This window comes from Homarus americanus, unplaced genomic scaffold (assembly GCF_018991925.1).
Source record: "Homarus americanus isolate GMGI-L3 unplaced genomic scaffold, GMGI_Hamer_2.0 scaffold25467, whole genome shotgun sequence".
NCBI classification, from domain to species: domain Eukaryota; kingdom Metazoa; phylum Arthropoda; class Malacostraca; order Decapoda; family Nephropidae; genus Homarus; species Homarus americanus.
In genome coordinates, this window is record NW_024732867.1 from 5,857,986 (window position 1) to 5,882,734 (window position 24,749).

The window sequence follows — 24,749 nt, forward strand, 5'->3', positions numbered from 1 at the left end:
TATATAAAAGGTTATCCCAAAAATTATTGAAACTGACGTGTCCGAAAAAAAAAAGACTCAAGGTGTCCAGAAAAAAAAAACTTCAGCCTTAAGGGTATGAACAACAACAACACGTAAAAGCAATATAGTGTCCGAAAATTAAATACATATTAGTGTATGAAAGAAATTAATATTGAGGTTGTATGAACAAAATAAAATGCTTAAGCCTACACTACCTACAGCATGTCCAGAAATCAATATACTGTATATGGTGTCCGAAAAAGCCCAAACAATATTCATAGACAAAACAAAACATGCCATCTTTGAAAAAAAGTGTATAGAAAAATTAATATATAATGTGTCATAAGGACTAAAATAAATACAGGGTGTCCTCAAAGGTACAAAGACAGGTTATAAAAAATAAAATAAAATAACCATCAAAACAGTGTCCGAAAAAATATAACTTTTATATACAGTGCAACAAAAAAACAGTGAATTCGATCTACAGGGCAACCCAAAAATAAAATAAAATAAAATCAGTAAAGAGGGTGTACAAAAATATTAAAACCGATAACAAATAGATGGGGATAACACAGGGACATAAGAATGGAGGAAACTGCAGCGGACCTATTAGCCCGTCCTAGGCAACCCCGTTTACACCCAACCCATCTCGCTCATATATCCATCCAACCTATATTTGAAGCTATCCAGCGTGTTGGAGTTAATGATGATGTTTGGTAACTTGTTCCACTCAACTACTCTATTTAGCAGTGTTTGCCTGTCTCGCGCCTAAATTTAAAACCTTAGCTACAAGTTCGCTCCTGGTTGGAAATGTTTGAGTACATTTGTTATATCACCTTTTTTAACCCTGACTACCATTTATACACCTCGATCATATCGCCCCTCACTCCACGTCTCTTAAGGAAGTGTAAATTAAGACGTTTTAACCTGTCTCTATACTCAAAGTTCCTAATGCCCTGGACTTGTCCTGTCATCTCCCTCTGTATGGTTTCTAGGGATTCGATTTCCATTCTGTAGTACGGTGACCAAAACTGAACCGCATAATCTAAGTGAGGTCTCACAAGTGCAGGATATAGTTTTATGAAAAGTAATTTATAATTGTCAACATTAAATTTCGTCTGACATTTTTCAGACCATGCGATTTTTTTTTAGATCTTCCTGTAGTTTTGCAGTCTTCGTCAAGTTTAATTACGCGCCCTAATTTAGTGTCGTCAGCAAATTTACTTGTGTTGCTATCTACGCCTTTATCTATGTCGTTATGTATATCATAAATAGTAATGGTCCAAGTACTGAGCCTTGGGGTACTTTACTAGTGACCTTACCCCAATCGGATTTAGTCCTGTTAATGCTGACTCTGTTTCTTGTCCTGTAACCACGCCCTAATGCAGTTTACAATATATTTTAGATTTCCACGTGCCTCCACTTTCCGTATTAGTCTTTCATAGGGGATCTTGTTGAAGGCTTTGCGAAAGTCGAAGTATACCACATCATAAAACAATTGAGGTGATTTTGAATGGAGTTTGAAATTATTGTTTCCAGTAATTTGCCTACAATTGATGTCGAACTAATTGGACACTAATTAGATAGTTAGAGGATAGTGATCTATCTCCCTTCTTGAAAATCGGTATCACATTCTATATCCCCGTGGATTTTGGAACTACATCGGTTTTTAATGACATGTTAAACAAGTTTCCTAAAGACGTACAAAGTTCTTCCTTACATTTCTTTACTCTGGCAAACATCTCACCGGGACTTGGTGACTTATTAGGTTTTAGTTTATCTATTTGTTTACTAGTAACGTTATTAGTCACTACTATCTCACTTAATCTATTTTCTTCACTATCTCTGTATATAGTCGGTGTCTCGGGTACCATGTTTAAATTTTTGGTTGTGAAAACTGATGACAAATATCTGTTCAGATTATTGCTCAATTCGCCTTCGGTATACGTTAGTTCGCTGGTATTTGACTCTATTGGTCCGATCTTCCCTCGAGTTTTAGTTTGATACATTTGGACGAATCCCTTGGGGTTTGATTTCGCCTCCCTTGCTGATTCGAAAAGAATGTTAATAGATTAGTTAGACGTGAACATCCGCTTGTGAAATGATTGCTTCCAGTAATTTGCCTACTATTGATGTTAGACGGATTGGACGGTAGGTAGAGGATAGTGATCTATCCCCCTTCTTGAAAATCGGTATTACATTCGCTATCCTCCAGCATTCTGGTACTACACCGGTTTTTAATGACATGTTAAACAACTTTGCTAAGGGCATACTAAGCTCTTCCTTACATTCCTATAATACTCTGGCAAATATCTCATCGGGACCAGGTGACTTATTAGGCTTTAGTTTGTCTATTTGCTTATTAACATCGTTACTAGTCACTACTATCTCGCTTAATTTATTTTCTTCACTATCTCTAGAGATAGTGCACATGTTTCTCTTTGTGTGTATAACATATAAAAATACCTGTATCGTGTCCGGCTTATGGATGTACCGCTAGGTTCGACAAGGAAATTTAGTTCAACAGTGTTTACCTAAGCTTCTTTCAGCATGTGTTACTGTTATATCCCCAACTTTTGACGGAGTAGCATCAAATTTGTCTATGATTAAGCACTTTGGTTGCACTCTCGAGCATGCCAGTCTAAAACCATCTTTTCCACACAGCAGCCAATTTATGTATTTCTTGATCGTTGTCACATGTTAAAGCTTGTGAGAAGTTCTTTCGGAGATAAGAAAGCCTTCATTGATGGTCATGGTAAGTTTGTGAAATGGGAGTACATTGAACAGTTGCACAGCCTCCAAGAACATGAAGGACTTCATTTAGGCAATAAACCGAGAATTGCACACATTGCATGGATAAAGAAAAGAATGAATGTCAAATTAGCTGCACAGCTACTTACTGAATCAGTTGCAAAGTCTTTGATGTTTTGTCTTCATGAAAAAATAAGTGAATTTCAGGGCTGTGAAGCTACTATTGATTTCATTATGATTTTTAATACACTTGGGCATAATGAACTCAAGGAATTTGCATGCCAGTAGCTATAAATGTCCAATTCAAAAAAAGAATGCTGATGAAATCATATTTTCTGAGAAAAGCAGAAACATATATCAGATCATTAAAACTCCCCGATGGTCAAGAGCTACTGAAGTCCAATCGTAAAACTGGTTTTCTTTGTTTCATATTTTGGATACGGAGTTTGCAGAGCTATATGAAAATTTGGTGGCAAGTCCGAATCCCGTTTTAAGCTTTTTGTTGACATACAAAATGAGTCAAGATCATATTGGATTGTTTTTCAGAAAAAATAGAAGCTTGGTAGGATGTAATAGGCAGTTTTCCGCTGCTTATAAAAAGATCATGGTACATAATGACATGGATGATATAATTCGTGGCAACCGTTTACCACTAGAAACTGTACCAATACTGACTGTGCCTAGCAGCTGTGCAAATAATGTTAGGGTAGACACTCTCTCTGCGAATGCTATTATTACTTCTGTTTTGAAACAGAGAGTTATAGATAACGTGTTGTCTGAGTCATCTTTAGCTAATGAGAAGGAGCATGATTATACTTATGTTCCTAGCGGTTTCCATTTGTCCCAGTGCTCCAACAAAATTGTTTCATATATAGCTTGCTTCGTTGTGTTTCCGTTAAAGAAATCTCGACACTGTGAAGCTTGTGTTGATACCTTAACAAGCACTAATGTTGGCCAGATGCATTCTCTGATTATGTTGAAATCCATAGGGGGCCTGATAAATCCTTCGGATGATGTTATAGATATTTGTTAATTGTGAAAAAAAAGTTTAGAGTAACCATGACAAGCAAACAAAATACAGATCTAACTTTAGGAAGAGTAGATTTTCACTGACTTGTTCATTCTGTGTTATCAAGTTACGCTAACAGAGAAGTATTTCCTAAACTATCGCACCTATGGAAAATCACATACATTTAGTGATTGAAGCAGTTGTCGAAAGCTCTTTGCAAGTAAGATATGCATAAGTTGCAGAACAGTGCACTGCTAAGTTGCAAACTCAGGTTAAGATTGAGTCGTTCGATATACACAAAGCTCATTCATTTCAGTGGCCGGTAGGATTATGTGCTATACATAAAGACATCGTATTTACACAGATGTTTATTGTATTATTTGTATATATTTTTGTGAATAATAAAGGTTAATGAATTTTCTCACTAGCTTACACATAAGCAAATGTATTTATGAATGAACAGTAGGACAATAATTCATGTAGACGAGCAGTACGTAAGTCGTTGACTGGTGAGGTCGGACGCGGGCAGCGGGCTCTTGCCAACCACAGTATAACGGCAGCTCGGCTGGCTGGCTTCACTCCCGACAGCGCTATACAAGTACACTGTTCACGCCGCCTCCACCCTATTATACCTCCATGACATACTGTAGACGGTGCAGGTATACAGTGTACATGGACGGTGTAGGTATACAGTGTACGTAGATAGAGCAGGTATACAATGTCCACAGACAATGCAGGTATACAAACATTACACCTCACCACATACCTAAGGCATATCAACCAAACTGATTCCGAATCACCAAAACTTACCAAACAACTTTAAATTGAATCCGTTAATGTTATAAGAATATCAACATACAAAACCGTCCCATAACCCGCAATTCACTTGTTACGTTGATCTAATGTATATCCTCAGCATGGTGGACCCCCTGCTGCCATTCCTCCGTTACAATGATTATTAACATTGATTTAACCCTATTTCCATAGTATTGTTATAGGTAAGGTCAAGTTGTTATGGATGTTTTGCTTATACGATTGTGCAAAAAAGAAGAGTGATATTTTCAGGAACATAATAATTTGGTACACTTGTCAGGCGAACATTACAAGTGCCTTACCCGGTCACAGGTTTATAATGTGGTGAAAAATAACATTGTCCCTGATCGATGTAAATGTGGATAAAGTGATGAAAAACATTAGGTATTGAGTATTTGGGTCGACCTTGTATTGGCAGAAGTTATAAGAGAACTCTGGTTTTAGAGAGAGATGATAATAACACGTCATGTGGACAGCTTATAAACTATTTTGTTCGAGACGAAGAAGAAACTCCATCCATCACTTATCAATTTCTTAGTGTTGTGCGAGTGGCATTTTTTTAGACAGTGCCAGTGTTGTGTGACAGTGCCAGTGTTGTGTGACAGTGCCAGTGTTGTGGACAGTGCCAGTGTTGTGTGACAGTGTTGTCGTTTGATAGTAAAAGTGTGATGTGACACAGACAATGTTGTGTGCCAATGAAATGTGTTTGTATCCCGTTATTTCCATCCAGGTATGATTATAGATACCAGGAACGATGCAATGAGGGTGGGGAGGGGTGTGTGGGTAGGAGGGAGGGGTGGGGTGTGGTAGAGGGGTGGGTGTGGGTAGGGAGGGTGCGGTAGGGTGGGTATGGTAGGGGTGGGTAGGGGTGGTGGAGGAGGAGGGGTGCGTAGGGGTGGGTGTGGTAGAGTGGTGTATTCTCTCTCTCACATAATAAATTCAGAGCTGACCTTTCCCTTGTACAGTCGTCATATTCACATCAGGAGGAAATAAAGACAGTGAAGGCAAGGCAGTTTGGTTTTATATATATCTTCGCTATAGTAAATGATTATGATATTCTGTTACCTCCAGTCAGGGTTATCACAGGTGGATTAGACTATAACAGGTGAAATAGACTACATTACACTACAACAACTACATGAGACTACAACAAATACATTACACTACAACAACTACATTACACTACAACAACTACATGAGACTACAACAACTACATTAGACTACATCAAGGTGAACAATATGAGTTACAAAATACCTGGTTAATGTATGAAATTTTGAGGTCTTCAGGTTTAAGTTACAGGTTAATCCAAAAGTAAATTCATGCGTGTGAACTGTTATGTTATGAAGTGTTACGTCATGTTGTGTTACGTCATGTTGTGTTACGTCATGTGTTGAAGAAGTGTTTTATAAAATTATGTCGTTTAGATCATCCTTCATAGATTCTAGTTCCTAACTTAACCTAATATAAACCAGCGTAACTTAACCTTTACTTAATATAGCCTAACTTAACCCGACCTGATATAGCCTAACCTAACTTAACCTAGCCTAACTTAACCTAACCTAATCAAATCTATCCTAACTTAACTTAGCCTAATATAGCATAACTTAACCTAACCTAATATAACCTAACCGAGCCTAACTTAACCTAACATAGCCTAACTTATCCAAACCTAACAGTTTTCACCACCGAAAATTTAAACATGATACCCGAGGCACCGACTCTATTCAGAGATAGTGAAGAAAACAAATTAAGTGAGATAGTAGTGACTAGTAACGATGTTAGTAAGCAAATAGACAAACTAAAGTCACCTGGTCCCAATGAGATATTTGCCAGAGTATTAAAGGAATGTAAGGAAGAGCTTAGTATGCCCTTAGCAAAGTTGTTTAACATGTCCTTAAAAACAGGTGTAGTACCAGAATCCTGGAGGATAGCGAATGTAATACCGATTTTCAAGAAGGGGGATAGATCACTATCCTCTAACTACCGCCCAATCAGTCAAACATCAATAGTAGGCAAATTACTGGAAGCAATCATTTCAAACTCTATTCGAAAATCACCTGGAGAAGCCTACTTGATCAATGATTCCCAGCATGGCTTCACAAGGACGTTCTGCCTAACTAATTCAACATTCTTTTCATCAGTTTCGAATCAGTGGACGAGGGCAATTATGATGTGTATATTCCGATTTAGCAAAGCTCTTCGACAGAGTCCCCGAAAGACTAATTAGAAAGGTAGAAGCTCATGGCATCAAAGGTGACATCCTTAAATGGATTAGGCTACAGGACAGGAAACAGCGAGAGCATTAACGGCACTAAGTCCCATTGGAGCAACGTCACAAGTGGAGTTCCCCAAGGCTCAGTACTTGGACCATTATTGTTTATTATATACATAAACGACATAGATATCGGCATAGACAGCAACATAAGTAAATTTGCTGATGACACTAAAATAGGACGTGTTATCAAATCTGACGAGGACTCGGCAAAACTACAGGAAGATCTAAACAAATTTTTCCAATGGTCTGAAAAATGGCAGATGAAATTCAACGTCGACAAATGTAAAGTACTCAGTATAGGAGATGTAAACAGGGAAACCAGATACCAGATGAACAACGATGCCATAGAGAAATCCGACTGCGAGAGAGATTTAGGAGTAATGATAAGTAGGAACCTTAAGCCAAGTAAACAATGTGTTTTTGCTCGTAACAAGGCTAATAAAGTACTTGGGTTCATACAAAGGAGTGTTAGTTACAAGACTAGCGAGGTCATCCTAAAACTGTATCTTGCTCTTGTGAGACCACACCTGGATTACGCAGTTCAGTTCTGGTCACCGTATTACAGAATGGATATAGAATCCTTGGAAAGAATTCAGAGGAGAATGACAAGACTAATCCCGGGCATTAGGAACCTTGAGTATAGAGACAGGTTAAAGCATCTTAATTTGCACTCCCTCGAGAGACGTAGAGCGAGGGGCGACCTGATAGAGGTGTATAAGTGGAAGGCAGGGCTAAACAAAGGGACATTACAAAGGTGCTCAAATTATCCAACCAGGAGCGAACTCGTAACAATGGTATTAAATTAGAAATTTAGATTTAGGCGTGAAATAGGTAAACACTGGTTTGGAAACAGAGTAGTGGATGAATGGAACAAGTTACCAAATATCATCATTAACTCGAATACGCTGAATTGCTTCAAACATAGGTTGGATGCTCATATGAGCAATAGGGGTTGGGTGTAAACGGGACTGCCCAGTATGGGCCAATAGGCCCGCTGCAGTTTCCTCCATTCTTATGTTCTTATGTTCTTGTGTAGTCGTTGGGATCCCATGTTGGTCACCTCTTCCGCCTATACCGCCGTTGGGGTTTTACTGGAGCCCTGTAAGCATGTCTGCCTGATGCGGGGCTCCACAGCAGATTATTCATTCGAGGCTTACTTCTGTAGTCTTATACCTACCAAGGTAAATCTGCAAGGTAGCGGGGCAGTGGTTGGTAGTCACCTGGACGTTTCCACATGCCAGTGGGCCTGTGCGCCATTCAACTGGGGCTCACTGTTGCTCCGAGAACCCCTGCTGGTCTAGCCTGGGCCCACGAGACACCCAGTTACCGTGTGATGCCACAAGGAGGCACAGCAGGAGTCATGATGGTGAAGAGGCTGTGTACTGGCAGGGGAGGACTTATGCAAGTTGTTTCCCCTGTTCGACACGAGGGCTAGCCAGCTGCGGTAGCTGATAGCGAGAGGAGGCAATCAGTGTTTGCAACTCAACACAAACATAATGGTGCCACACTAGACGCATTTCACCACCCTGTGCACACACACACACGCGCGCCACTGACCACCCTCCTCCTGCGACCCCAGCTGGCGAGAATAAAGGTACAGTAGTTGCCTCTATGAATGACCCGCCGTGAAACCACTTTGTTCAGACATTTTTTTTTATAGCGTTACATACAGCTGTTGCCAACATTATCAAGGAATACAGGAACAACTAACTAACCCTTCTAGCTAAGCATTACTACCTGGAACACGGTCCGCCAATGGATTTGCTTCCCTGCAGGTACCCTATTTACTCCCTATTGGTTGGACAGAGACAAATAAGTGAAGCAATTAACCAGAGACAAATCCAACCTGACTATCGAAGCCGAACAATCATGCCAGTACACCACGCTCACACAGACCACCAGTACACCACGCTCACACAGACCACCAGTACACCACGCTCACACAGACCACCAGTACACCACGCTCAGTACACCACAGACCACCAGTACACCACGCTCACACAGACCACCAGTACACCACGCTCACACAGACCACTAGTACACCACGCTCACACAGACCACCAGTACACCACGCTCACACAGACCACCAGTACACCACGCTCACACAGACCACCAGTACACCACGCTCACACAGACCACCAGTACACCACGCTCACACAGACCACCAGTACCACGCACACAGACCAGTACACCTCACACAGACCACCAGTACACACGAGTACACACACACAGACCACCAGTACACCACGCTCACACAGACCACCAGTACACCACGCTCACACAGACCACCAGTACACCACGCTCGACACCAGTACACCACGCTCCACACAGACCAGTACACCACGCTCACACAGACCACACACCACGCTACAGACCAGTACACCACGCTCACGACAGACAGTACACCACACGCTCACCAGACCACACGCTCACGACCAGTACACAGTACACCTGGCTCACGCACCAGTACACCTGGCTCACGCAGACCAGTACACCTGGCTCTACACCACGCTCACACAGACCAGTACACCACGCTCACACAGACCAGTACACCACGCTCACACAGACCAGTACACCACGCTCACACAGACCAGTACACCACGCTCACAGACCAGTACACCACGTTCACGTAGACCAGTACACCACGCTCACACAGACCAGTACACCACGCTCACACAGACCAGTACACCACGCTCACACAGACCAGTACACCACGTTCTCCAGTACACCACGCACCCACACCCAGTACACCACGCTCACACAGACCAGTACACCACGCTCACACAGACCAGTACACCACGCTCACACAGACCAGTACACCACGCTCACGTAGACCAGTACACCACGTTCACGTAGACCAGTACACCACGCTCACACAGACCAGTACACCACGCTCACACAGACCAGTACACCACGCTCACACAGACCAGTACACCACGTTCACGTAGACCAGTACACCACGTTCACGTAGACCAAAAAAGTAATACGAAACGAAAGAAAATTAAAAAAGAACCCTTACTTCTCGCAGGCCGTAGGTAAGAATGTGTGGAGATGGCAGTACATTTGTTTTATACTTGACATCTAGTGCAGTGTGTGTGTGGTCGTGGGGCAACTGTGACAGGCCCCAAGTCAGCTGATTTATGTTTGTAAGCAAACCGAGCTTTACTCATTTCCAGGAATATTTTCGTTCATTGTAGTACATTGGTGGTAGATGGTCCTGAGCCACCATTAATATTTGAGCTCACTGGTTGTGTTGCACTACTGGGAAACTGTTGTGTATATTACCTGACTGTATTGTAGGTGTCATACAATATGCAAATTGTACGTTTCATTGGAACTAAATGTAAAATTTAGTGTGTGTGTGTGTGAGGCAGAGGGGGTATACATGCACAGACCCACATACGTGCATTCATACATAGGAAACATCTATGTGTAAGAGTCCGCATACGCGTGCACACACACACACACACACACATGGTTAATGACCCACATCAAACTTATCTTTACGTAACACAAATATTGCCACGGAAGTACTAGACTAGAGTACAGTATTTGCTTCACACAGTTACCCTCGTGAACCTCCCCGCCCATTAGGTGGTCACTTGTCACCCGGAGTCCTGTGCATAGTGTCAGAAAAACGGTGGGTGGGGTATTGAAGTAAACTGTACATTTGGGGTCACGTGAATATTAGACACCCCTCTTATTTCATCTGACTATTACCTAACGTCCCCAGGTAGCGCTTATAGGTGTTAAATCATCGGGCGAAATAAGCTAGGGTGTCTAATCTTCACTTGATCCCTTGCCTCTTATGATGTGACTCCGGTAACCACGTTGTGTAAAGTTACTATTTTGTACTTAAATATATATTATATTATGAACTCTGGTGTTATGATGTGTCTGTATATGTATTATGTAGTCGTCATAGTCATCATCACTTAGTCGTTCTGAAGGTCGTCAGTCATCGTCACACCATTAAGTATAATCCAAATAAAATATTACCTAAAGTAAATTCATGATTACGTGTGTGTGTGTGTGCGTGTGCGTGTGTGTGTGTGTGAACAGAGGAGGAGCAGTAGGTGTTGCTTAAGGTGTATAAATTTACTGTAGACAGACTGTATGTTGCAGGTGTTCTTCATCGGCGTCTAAGAAATCTAAGAATGGCCGTCCGTCCTTCGCTCCTCCTCTTTGCTTCTCCCCCTTCCGTCCTTCCTCTATCCCAGGGGTTCTCAACCAGGGGGGATTTCCCCCCAGGGGGGGATTTCAGGTTTTCAGGGGGGGGGGAAAACTGATTCGGGAGCAAGAGATATGTTCGATGAGAAATCAATCACAGAATTTTGGCCCTTGATGTGCGATTCCTACCCAAAAGTGGCAGAAAGAGCTATCCGTGCATTGCTTCCGTTTGTGTCGACATATCTTTGTGAGTCAGGCTTTTCAACTCTGTTGCAAATTAAAACGAAGCAACGTAGTAGGTTAGAGGTAGAAAATGACCTGCGTTGTGCCCTTTCAAGCACTCCTCCGCGTATCCCAGAATTGGCGAAGAAAAAACAATCACAGGTTTCTCATTGACTGTAATCTTCATCTGAATAAAATTAATTACAAATTTACAATTTCCTGGTATTCTATTGAACTTTTTGTTTATTGCATTATGCTTCAGTTTGGTCTGTTAAGTAATTCATTATAAATAAAAAAAAAACTATTTTACTTTTATTCAAGTTTTATATATCCATCAACATTTTCAATTGGCATTTGATTTGTAAAACTCCACTATAAAAATAATCCATGTAAAATTGTAAATGTATATGTACTAATATGGAAAAAATAAAAGATTTTCAGTATTAAATGCATATTATTTGGAATGCACTTTTTGAGGCAGACAATCTTGGAAAGGAGGGGGGAATGACATTCTGACATATGGTGAAAGGGGTGCATGGGGCAAACAAGGTTGAGAACCACTGCTCTATCCTATCCTTCAGACCGAATTAGGGATGTTTCTTTCTAGCTCCTTCGCCCGACTCTAACCCCAGCCCCTGCACCCCCACCTTGCACCCCCCAGACCACCTTGTGCCCCAGGCCCAAGTTGTACCCTCCAGGCCCAACTTGTATCCCCAGGCGTTTGCACCCCAGACAACATGCCCCCCAGACCTAACTTGCCCCCAGACCCAACTTGTACCCCAGACCCAGCCACCCCCAGACCCAACTGCCCCAGACCCAACTTGCACCCCAGACCCTAACTTGCCCCAGACCCAACTTGTACTAGACCCAACTTAGCCCCGACAACTTGTACCCAGCCCCAGACTTGTACCCCCCAGACTAACAGACCCCCAGACCCAACTTGTACCCCCAGATCCAAGTTTCCACCCTCCAGCCCCTCCAACTTGCACCCCTCAGCACCACGCTCTCTTCCCTAACGCAGCACACAACCAGATATTTTCATCAGCCTTGTTGTGGAAGAGTTCGATTACATATCAAATAAAATCACTCGGGGAAAAGTAATCCGTCTGTGTTATTAATGATGTGTTTTTATTTTTATTTTTTTTTTTAGTTTGCGTTATCAATATTTATCAATACTCCCAGAATCTATAAAATCATTAAGGCGTTATGTGGGTCACCATGGAGACACCAGAGTATTGATGCTTCTGTTGTACACCTTACCGGATCACCTGAAGATAAGGCAGGCATCCCAGTTTATTTCATCTGATGATTATTCTTCCTTACGCCAACCTAACACTAATTTAACGCTAATAAAATCTAACCTAACGCTAACGTAACCCTAACCTAACCTACGCTAACGTAACCCTAACCTAACCAAACATAACGTTAAACCTAACTTAACCTTATACTTGGGTGGGAGGGGGTCCCACCCAAGTATACTTCAGGTGATCTGATTTATACCATAACACTGTTTCCCTTAACTGGAGATAACAGACGAATCTTAAGAGAAATTGGATTAAGCCACGCTAGTCTGTCTCACCTGACACGATTCTTCATGAAGAGACGAATCGGTTCAAAATTATTATGGCACTAGTGAGAACACCGTTAACACGTAGCTAGTTGGCTCGTGGGGATCATGGTGCTTATTTTACTGTTATTATCTTACGGCAATACTGTACAATAACGAATACACTGTAGACTGATGTTTGCCGTTGTTTCTATACACCCGCACATGTCTAGATTCATTGTTTGTATACTTATACCATGTATAGTGTATACCTTCATTGTCTATATACATGCTGAAGGTTTTTTATTTTTTATTTTTTACTTATTTATTTATTTATTTATTATGGTGCATCAAATGCCACAATGTCGAATACGTTCTTTGTCCCTAGATTTAAAACTTTACATATGTTCTGGTAAATGTTCTTTTGAATTTTCTTGGGATTCTAAAACTATTACAGTAATGTGTCCCACCTCAAGGTCAAAGTTGTACCCGCCCAGTTCCTCATTGGATATGGATTGTTCATAAGCTTGTCGCTCTACACCGTGACTCGGAACTTCGGTCCACATTATCCAATATTATTACAGAAGAACGACTTGCAATTGTGGCAGGAGATGTACACGAACTGAGACTCCCTGGTGTTCCGCAGTATCAGCGTAGAGCAAATCAAAATTCAGGTGATGTCACTGTTGATCTGACATTTTAACTGTTGAAGTTAGTAAACTGTGTTGACTCTTATTATCGGCGCGACATTTTACTACAGCATCCAATACAGGGCAGGTCACTGCAACCTGTGTAACAATCCAACAGCATGTAACACTGGCACTTCTATGGACAACCTACAATTAGAAAACTCCAATTCACTAGACATTACTCTCTTCTCCCGTTTTCGCAAGAACTTTGCATTATTGTTAAAGAAAATGGATGAGCCACTTTCACGGTTTGATGCAACTGTATTCGTTGAAACAGCACAAAATCTGCTAGAGGACTGTAGAGCCAACGTTTTAAAGCTTGCGCGTTCAGAGCTCTCACTTCAAAGAGGTGATTATCGGGAGGTTATTGAACTAAGTACAGCGCTCCTCAGCGGAGAAGTGGCTGGCCAGCCAATCACCTTCAAACGATCAAGTGCATTGCACAAGGCCAGATGGGTGGCAAAGTTCTTGTATTCCATCAATATCTGCATGTTTGAGAAACAAATTCAGCAGCTTCCGCCTTACACAATCACCACAAGACAACAAGTGTCGAAAATAAGGGACTTTGTCACCTTTGCCACCTTAACCTGTAGTTCTTGGTGGATGACATGCACGTTTCAGTGGATGCACCATGGCATGACATAAAGCTGTTCCATAAGTCTGCTGCTGCACGAGGCTGTGAACCCGTTAATCTCCCAGAGTGCAATACGTGCCGAGATGGTGCCTCTTGCACTTTTCAGCAACAAGTGCCAGCACAAGAACATCGTGTACTTGCCGACAGTCTCCTGGCAATCAAACCAGGCAATAAACTGCTCAAACCCTAAGTTTACACATGCAGTCATTCTCTCAACAGCACTTACAGATTTGGTTGGTCCGACTCCTGGTTCACTATTCATGTTCTTCAGCTCGACCCTAAATTTCTTACAGATGTTAACGACTGGCCACCACCCACTGCGTACCAGACATCTACAATCAACTTGAAAGAACTATATGTTATCAATGACTGCTGAACGTGGAGTTAAACTCGGTTCATAATATCTACCATCAGCCAGGAGTGAAGAACACTTCCAGAATGTGCTCCAAGTTGTTATACTGGACCGTAAGAAGCTCCCAACCCTATATAAGCGTGACTCAGTGTAGCTAAAATGTTCCTCCCCAATATTCTGCTTATAAAATAATTTCTTAAAATTACAAATATTATTTCATCCTCAAACTGATGGAGTGGTCTTATTCAACTCATGCTTTAATATGCTGGCCGTATTTTATGCCAAGCAGGTAAATCTATCACTGTAAGAAAGTGTAATTCAGTGTGAAGTTGGGTAGAAAAATTATATTCATACTTGAATTTTACTTCTCCCACAGTAAACATTGCGTGATGGCTGATTATTATTAAACGCGGTGAGTCCTGGGAGTTGTGTACTCAACTGTACAAGTGAAGATAATCAAAATAACAAAGGAACATTATTTAAACATCTATATCAAATAAAATATCAAATTATCGACTATTATATATATATATATATATATATATATATATATATATATATATATATATATATATATATATATATATATATATATATATATATATATATATAATCAATCTCTGTATCTTAAAAGAAAACGATCACTTAGGTACTATAAAGAAACTGGGAAAAGGGGAACAATTCCCCTTTACTTCCTCACAAAGAAAATCAATGACTGCATTATTTAGTTCTCGGCGTCTTATTGCATTGCTCTTCATCTTTCATTATTATAGATTTAAGGAACCGTATCGACACTTATACTTGGTGGCCCAGACGTTGCCTAGTTTACCAGGGGTCACTCACACCAACGGTAGCCATGTTGGAGTGGTTTGTGCTTAATAACCCTGCAGGCAGTTGAAGTATTTAAGATATCGTGAACGGTGCTGAATAATCCTGGCAGTTGAATCAACGTAAACTTAAGACGTAGTAAATGATGTTTAATAATCCTGACATTAGAAGTAGCTCCCCACAATCTTTCTCCAGCAGACAAGTTTTAAAAATTCAGAAATATCTGTCTTTCCTGGAAGATGTTACGAGATCACACCTGCAGAAAGCGGAGCCGTAGTACAGGTGAGGCCGCGTACCTTCAATGTACTATACCTGCATAAGATTAGCAACTGTAGCTTATTTCACCTGATGATTAAATATCTTAACGCCATCCCAACCCAACCCAACCCAACCCAATCCAACCCAACCCAACCCAACCCAACCCAACCCAACTTAACCTAACCAAAATTAACTTACCTCCCAAGTAGTGTTAGAATGTTAAATCATCAAGTGAAATAAGCTGGAGGAAAATCTTCTTTCGGTCTCTATATGATTAACGAACTCAGCACGAACACGCATGATGAACAAGATGATATAACGTTGTCTGTTGGAATCGATTCATTCTGAAGATTCGAATTCTGATTTGGATCCAGTTTAGGTGTTGACATAAGTACTTTAATGATGTTATCCTGATGTAATGCTAACGTAACTGGTTGTTATAGTGTCACGATCAGTTATGACACAACCAGTTATTTAGTATGACACGACTAGTTATATAGTATGACACGACTAATTATATACTTTAGTATGGCACGACTAGTTATATAGTATGGCACGACTAGTTACTTGTGGAAGCAGGCAAATGTAGTACCCATATTCAAAAAGGGAGACAGAGCATCAGCGTCAAATTACCGGCCGATCAGTTTGACGTCAGTAGTGGGGAAATTTCTTGAATCAATTATAGCAGATAGCATCCGATCGCATTTAGAGAAAAGCAAATTAATCTACGACTCTCAACATGGGTTTACAAAGGGAAAATCTTGTCTTACAAATCTGCTGACGTTTTTTAGGAAAGTCTTCGAGGTAGTAGATAATGACGAAAATTACGATGTTATTTACTTAGACTTTAGCAAAGCGTTTGACAGAGTACCGCATCAGAGGCTTCTGAGAAAAATTAAGGCCCATGGTATCGAGGGGAAAGTTTTAAATTGGATAAAATCATGGCTCACCGATAGAACGCAGAGAGTCAGCGTAGATGGTATTAAATCTGAGTGGGGCCGTGTAACCAGTGGGGTTCCCCAGGGGTCAGTACTAGGCCCACTCTTGCTCATAATCTACATAAACGATGTAGATACTGGGATCAGCAGTGACATAAGCAAGTTTTCGGATGACACCAAAATAGGGCGGCAGATTAATTCAGGGCAGGATGCAAATGCATTACAGGAGGATCTAAATAAACTGCAGGGGTGGTCTGAAAAATGGCAAATGAAATTCAACAACAGCAAGTGCAGCGTACTTAATATTGGAAGAACAAATGATATCAATGAATACAGCTTTAATAATATCAACCTTGAGAAGTCGACTTGTGAAAGAGACCGAGGGGTACTTGTAAGCCCGGACCTACGGCCTAGAAAACAGTGCGTTAATGTTCGAAATAAGGCAAACAGAGTATTGGGTTTCATATCTAGAAGTGTAAGTAATATGAGTGCAGAGGTCTTATTGCAACTATATCTTGCGCTAGTCAGGCCGCACCTCGATTATGCGGTTCAGTTCTGGTGCCCTCATTATAGAATGGATATCAATTCACTTGAGTCGGTGCAGCGAAGAATGACGAAAATGATTCCGGAACTTAGAAACCTTCCATATCAGGATAGGTTAAAGAAACTAAACTTGCATTCCCTAGAAAGACGAAGAGTGCGGGGAGATATGATAGAAGTATTTTAATGGGTGAAAGGAATCAATAAAGGGGATATAGATAAAGTTCTTATAATATTCGAGCAGGATAGGACTCGGAGCAACGGATTTAAGTTGGATAAGTTTAGGTTTAGGAGGGAGATAGGAAGGAACTGGTTCACAAATAGGGTGGTGGACTAGTGGAACAAGCTTAGCAACTTTGTAGTAAGTGATGGAACGCTGGAAAGTTTCAAAAGGAGGCTAGATAGATTCATGGATGATGGAGAGTGGTAGTAACTCTCGACAGGAGCTGCCATGCACAGGCCAACCGGCCTATTGCAGACTCCTTATGTTTTTATGATGTGTTTAACCCTGACTTTAGCAAAGCCTTCGACAGACCCCCCATGAAATACTAATGCGTAAAGTAGAAGGACGTGGAATTGGACGATATATCCTAAACTGAATTAGGGTGTGGTTATACTGTAGGATAGGAAACAGAGAGTCAGCATTATCATGTTTAAATCTAAGGCTATAAAAACTGACGAAAAATGCCTGTTCAGATTACTGTTCATTTCTCCTTCGTTATCAGTTAGTTCGACGATATCTGGCTGTATTGGCCCAAGCTTGTCTTGTGTCTTAGTTTAATACATTTCGGAGAATCGATAAACAATTATTTAAAGAATATTATTGCACAAATAAAGGCTATAGGTAGGAGAATCAATCGTGGTGACGTTTGCCTCCGAGATTAATGTAAAATATTGGTCAGTAGGATATAAACGGAGCTGCCTGTAGTATGGGTCAATAGATCCCCTCACACTGGTACTTACTTCCCTCTTCACCTGTGTTAACCAACTTGCAGGTGATTAGTCGCTTGATTAACGGCCATCGGGGGAACTCGCCTCTTTATAGTCGAGTCGCGTTCTAATTTTTACGTCATTTTGGTCGCAATTACTGTTTTGGCTATATTCGCCAGATTGGTCCTTTTTCTTGTCCTTGGTAGTGTCTGCTTTTGTACTTCGTGATGTCTGTTTTTGTACTTGGTAGTGTCTCTATTGTACTTGGTGGTGTCTGTTATTGTACTTGATGGTGTCTGTTATTGTACTTAATAATAATAATAATTAAAAGTTAAATACGCTGTGTTACCTTCTATTACGGGGCAAAAATATCGTAGGAGCAATGGAGAATCATGAGCCAGAGTCTCTCTCTCTCTCTCTCTCTCTCTCTCTCTAACCTTAGCTTCGTTAGTTGTCTTAGGAGTTAACATTGAGAGTTCTATCTCTTATAATTTTTAATGGTTGATGAAATAGAGCAATTACTAACCTTGTTACGCACTTAAAGACCTTAGTTGTTTAAGCGCAGTAATAACATTATAACAACAATAGGAGTTGGGAAACACTCGGATATATGCTTTCTAAGCTATAACTGCCCGTCACAGGCTTTCTAAGGTAAAATGTTCCGTTCAAAATGGTTAGTGTTCGACACATTCAGAACTAAAATGTTAGTGTCTGAAACGTTGAGCAAAAATGTTCTCTTTAAAATTCTGTCCAGGCAAGACATTGTGACTGAAACATTCTGAGCTACATCGTTCAGAAATTTTTCAAAAGCTAAAACTTTTACCGTCCATTATATTCTAAACAGTACTGTCAGAGTTGGATACCACACACTACTTAATACTTTACTGTCACTCGGAATCGAGTATGACGATCATCCGGCTATGATACAGTGATACGAGTTATTAAGGATGTCACCTTCGTTGGTGAGCTCTGAGGTGACTCGAGAGGCCGATACGGGATCGGCAGGGCCGTCCACAGATGTTACATGTGTGGAGGGCTACATCTACTGCGGGAGGGGTGGCGGCAGCGTCTTTCCGGCGCTGATGCTGGTCTGCCTCGGTATGCAGTCGGGCTAACTCGAAAGTATTCACACCTTTCCTTGTGATGCTCATCCAAGCATTGCGGTGTGGAGTATATCGTCTCCTAGGTGAGTGGGTCGATTTGGCACTTTTTCGGGTTTGTCTTAAGACTATCCTTTTACCTTTCCCGTTATCCGCAGTCTACTGTCGTCCATGCGGGTAACATGGCCAACCCAACGTAGTTGTTAATGGATAATGGTAGCCTCGATGCTCCTGACATCTCGGCGATCTCTTTCTCTGACAATGATGGAGTCAATGAGATGCCAATGTTAGGATCGTGGGCTTTGCCTAGAACCCTTGAACTTGTCGGCCTGCCTAAACAAGGGGTAGGTGACAGTGAGGTTGTGTGCAGCGCACTTGTTGAGGAGTAGGCCGTTGGGATTACACCTGCCTAGTCCATTTCTCCCTATGTTTCCCTGCCATAAGTCAGCTTCTCTGCTAATTCTGGCATTGAATTTACCTTGAAAAACAATCTTATCTTCTCTGGGGATAGAGGTTTGCACTCTGTCGAGGACGGCGTAAAAAGTCTTTTTGATGTCATCCTCTGCATCCAGTGTAGGGACGTATGCACTGATGAAGAAGGCCTGACGTGAGTGATTCAGTGGGACTCGAAGCGTAGTGATGCGCTCGTTGATCCCAATAGGCATTTCAGTTAGCCTTTGTGGGATGGATTGGCGGATGGCAAAGCCAACTCCATAAATGCGGTTTCTCTCCCCAGTAGCCAGATCCCCGTTCTGTGAGTCGACCCCTGTCTGGGAGCCGGGACTCAATAATGGCTATGTCGATGTTATACTTAGCCAGCTCTTTTGCTACAACTGCAGTTCTTCTTTCAGGATGCTCATTTGTGCAGTATCCAGAAGGGTCCTGACATTCCATGTAGCGACCATAAGAGGTTGTATAGTTTGTTTTTACCTTGATCTGTGATTGTGATTATGTTTTTGACCGCATTAGGATGACCTTACTGAGTGCGGTTACCCAGTCAAGTTAGTAATTTTAGGCAGGCTACGTTTATTCTGCCAGACACAAAGTAAACGATAATCACAACAATATTAACATGGCTGAGCCTTTCGGGTGTTGCAACCCTCTGACAATTACCGGACATTTACTCAAGAAAATTATCAATAATATAAGTGTATCATCTGAGTAAATAGGTGTTAGCAAATACATAATGAACAGTAATTACATTTACACTATTTTTTATATATTTTATTCAGGTAAAATAACGCGACAATTATCAACAGGTATGACGCAGATAACCTTTTTAATATTTTAAACTCGTGGAGAAAAGAACACACGGATGAATCACTTTCACAATGCTTAGTTAGTCAAGAAATTCAATTTTATCCATCATTAAGTGAGAGAGTCAGTCAAAGACAGTCATGTACAGAGCTGATACTGCAGGGTTAAGATTCTGTGGTCTAGTTTTGGATTCGGAATACCTCTTAGGTTGGTTTTAACTACGAGAGCTTCGACACACACACACACTACTATCGCCACCACCACCAATAATAATAATAAAATAATAATAATAATAATAATAATAATAATAATAATAATAATGTTGGTAGTAATATTTATAATTTATGCTCCCGGCATTATCTTGATTCAGTGATTGTCAAACAGGGTGCGTGATGCCCCCTGAGGTACGTGATATATTTCCAGGGATACATGGAGGGTAGCATGGTACTGGCATTGCTGATGGTATTTACACTACCGTATGAAAGAGTAAACTGTCTTAAGTTTGAAAATAAAGGTCAATGGTTAATTAAATAAGGACATTTGTGACCATTATCGCCGAGGTGTGCTTGAGTCCTGGTCTATTATGTCCACATTATGTTACTCAGTTGCCGAAAACTATCACTGAACGATTCTTTTAAAATATTAACGACTAGTTTCGCTCAGTGAGTGCTAAAAGAGCATATTATACGCCCGCCTTTACTGATCACCTTTCGGGTTGATATTATATTACTGCCCTTTAACAACTAAGGTCTTTAAATACTTGTCCTAGGTTAGCGAACTCACTGCACTGTAAAATTTGTCGGGTATAAAAAGGGTAGGTTTAACAAATTAGCCCTTATGTAAAATACTCTTTTAGGGGACACTATCGTTTGCGGGTAATTATGTAAACATAATGAGCGTGGTAAAATCCCGACCATTTTTTGGTATGTAAAAAACACGGCCGGATGGAGATTTATGAGCCGAAAAGGAGGACATGTCTGGGGAAAACCTGACGTATGGTGCCTAAAAGAGAGCCCAGGTTCTCAACTGGTTCAGCCATGTTAATATTGTTATTATTATCCACACTGTATCTGTGTTTTTCTGGCTAAATAAACTGTTTCAATTCAATTCAATATAAAGTTGGGCTTCAGGAATGAACGTGGTGAGGAACACTACCAGCCGTCCCAAACTGTCGTACAGCAAGAGGGTTACACTGAAGGTACTCAGGCAAGTAATAACAATAATAAGAGTGACAACATCCCCAGGGAACCTATCATTTGCGCCAACGAATTTAGAATTAAGGTGACGGACACACACACACACACACACACACACACACACACTCTCTTTGGCATTAGTGCTAAATTTGAGTCCTAGCCTGAGTAGTTCTTCTTCCTGTTGAGTACGGAGATATACCAATACCCATGTACAGACATAACCATTATCTTTAGTAAAATAAGACACTGAATTATCTTGACAGAAAAAGAGACATTGACCAAGAAATAAGCTGTCCATCCCGCCCTTGACCATCATATAGAGAAATTTATAACTGACCTGCTGGGACCTTCAGACCGGCCAGCGCTCAGTGATCAACAGGAGGATGAAATATGAGCTGTGATAACTAGACCTAAATAGAGAAAAAGATTAAGAGCAAATACAATCTGAGAATATAAGAGTAAATATGTTGGAAATACAGAAATGGAACATGGGTATGGATGGTACTACACCAGGGTACCGTGAGTTGATTTCGAAATTATACTAAATTAAGAATCTCGATTGTAAATAAGGAGTTTTGAAGTTTTAATTGGTTGGTAGGCTAAAGTAATTTCTAACCTTTGAAGACTTTAGTTGTTGAAGCGCAATGATAATAAAAGTGTGAACGTGGTCTGTAAACAAGACAAAGAGACACGAAGCAGGATTCGGCTAACACAGGCGTCTCCCCGAAATAGATTTAATGACATTATTTACGTTTTTTTTTCAATGAGTAACTATATTTACCTTATCCCTCCCCGCCCCTTACCCAGCACCCCGTCCCTTACTCAGCACCCCACCCCCTTACTCAGCACCCCGGCCCTTACCCAAAACCCCGCCCCTTACCCAGCACCCCGCCCCCTACCCAGCACCCCGCCCCCATAACACATCATTGGTAGAGTGTTCACCTCGTTTGGGTTTAATTTTTCCCCAGAGACGACGATTGGGCTTCCTTCTTGTATAATAACAAGAAAATGAGCTCACTGTCAGGGTGCACCTGATTTGTAGAACCTCAGAAACAGTGATCTGAAGAGCATTTTTACAATACTCAGTTTAATATAATAAGAATGTCAGTAATATATGCAAACACGCTCAAATTATTACTTATACTTTTCTGATCAATCAACTTTGGGCAAAAAAAACTGAACGTGTATAGTGGTGGTTTGTGCAAAATCTAGCGCTGCCCGAAAAGATTAGGTAAAACGGATAGAGTTTAGGTTAGTTCACTGCCTTTAGCAATAGTAGTAACAACAGCAGACTCAACCTCTTGTGACAATGCGCGAAGGTACTTGAGGTCTACCACAAATTGAAAGATTTATTCCGAAAATTAAAAGTGCGGTAAGAAATAGAACTTATAATTCATTTAAAAACTTCAGACTTATTTAACCTGCCATTTTCTGCCTTTAGTCTTCATTGTTATGCATCTACATTATTCATTTATACTGTACTGGTATTAAGAAATACAAGTATAATGACACACAGGGGGTTATCGAAAATAGCTAGATTAGGTATATTATTATAGCTTATAATGAACACTGGGACACTGGTAGGTAGCCGCTAGTTCCTGCCCATTGTTGTTATCAGCTGTACTGGTATAGTGACAATGAGTGATTTGAGCACTTTTACAACGAGTTCGTATTAGATTTAGTGGGCCATCATCATTCATGCTAGTGTCTTTCTGCTCAGTCGATGGGATAACTGGTGATAAGAGAAGGCGACATCTTTCTTCGTCCATTCCAAGATCGTGGTTAGTAATATTAACCGTAAGGCTCGAGTTGTAATTTTGCTAATAAATTTTTATGATAAATATGGTCTCTGCAATAGCTGTTTAGACAACTTTCTTTTCATTTTAGTTTCGTTGACTTTTTTCACATTGCATTTCTTTTCATTTTAGTTTCGTTGACTTTTTTCACATTGCATATGCCAGAGCACGAATAAATAGCAGCTATTCTTCTGCGGTAAACATGCTCTTCTGAAATCTGAGAGCGAACTGTTAGAGCAGACATAATCGTAGTGTGGAGAAAAACACAGTTCAGGTTTGTTTGCAGACAAGTGTGATAAAAAATCGATTGCGTGTACCGGGCTTTAGTGTAATTGTCGTTTCTACGTCGTGTTAAACATGAGTTTTGTGGTGAGCTGTTGACCTTTAACGACAAAATAAGACATGCGCGTTACAGCAAAAAGTTTAATGGCTTTGAAAAAGTCCAACTCTCGACATGGGCTGTTGATCCCCGCTCTTACATCATCCTTCGGTAGTGTGACGATGCTCCCCACCTTGGCAGCTTAAGCCGCCGCTCTCAATGTTTTACGTCTGATGTGTTGTACTTGGTATAAAATGTACAAAATTACTCTATATAGTGAGCACTTCAACAAAGGCACAGTCTCATCTCAAGAAATGCCATATTGTAACGTCTAATATTTGGCGCACTCTTAACTTCTTAACTCATGGTCAGAAACCCTCTCGTCACTTCTCAGGAAAGTGAAGGGAAAAAACGATAAAACTTATTTTTTTTTGCTGAATGCATATTTTGTTTCTTCTGAAGCCATGTATCTGACCACAGCACTATGAATGACACACACACACACACAAACACACACATTGTATATGTATAGTAAACTTGAATGTCAATGTACGAAACACAAAGGTATAAACCTGACTAACCTTTATTGGTGTTGTGGCCGCTTTCCTGACTTTGCCGAGAATAACACTCACGATGGTCCTGGGTTGACTCACGACAACACGAGGTCCTCTACCTGTGTGTGTGTGTGGATGAGCGGTAGTGTTGTGCTCCACTCAACGTAAGGTCAGGCAACGGACGTCAGGCGGACAAAGCAGTAAACACCCACCTCTGAGGAGCCTCGAGCGGTCACTGGTAACTGGTTCCGACAAGTTGTAGATGTTCTTTTAGTGGTCGAAGCAAGGGGAGGAGCCACCGCCACGAGCTCCACCCATATTTTTATTTCTTTTTAGCTCCTCCCACAATTTTTTTTAGTATTCCCCGAAACTTTTGTAGCTTCGCCAACAATATATCTACTTCCATTATCATTTATAGATCGTCCATAGCTTTCTCCAGCGTTGCCCACAATTTACCTCGCTCCACCCATAATTTACCTCGCTCCACCCATAATTTATCTAGCTCCACCCATAATTTATCTCGCTCCACCCATAATTGATCTAGCTCCACACACACTGTTTATTTAGCCCC

General features: G+C 41.0%; 1 protein-coding gene across 1 annotated transcript in view; it reads right to left on the minus strand.

Annotated features, from left to right (window-relative positions):
• The window catches only part of LOC121869163, a 135,195-nt gene extending 110,793 nt beyond the window's left edge, over positions 1-24,402 (minus strand). The window contains exon 1 of the mRNA XM_042370354.1: positions 24,206-24,402. The gene's annotated coding sequence lies outside the window, so the exon portion shown is untranslated. The remainder of the gene's footprint in view (positions 1-24,205) is intronic.
• Positions 24,403-24,749: the final 347 nt, after the last annotated feature.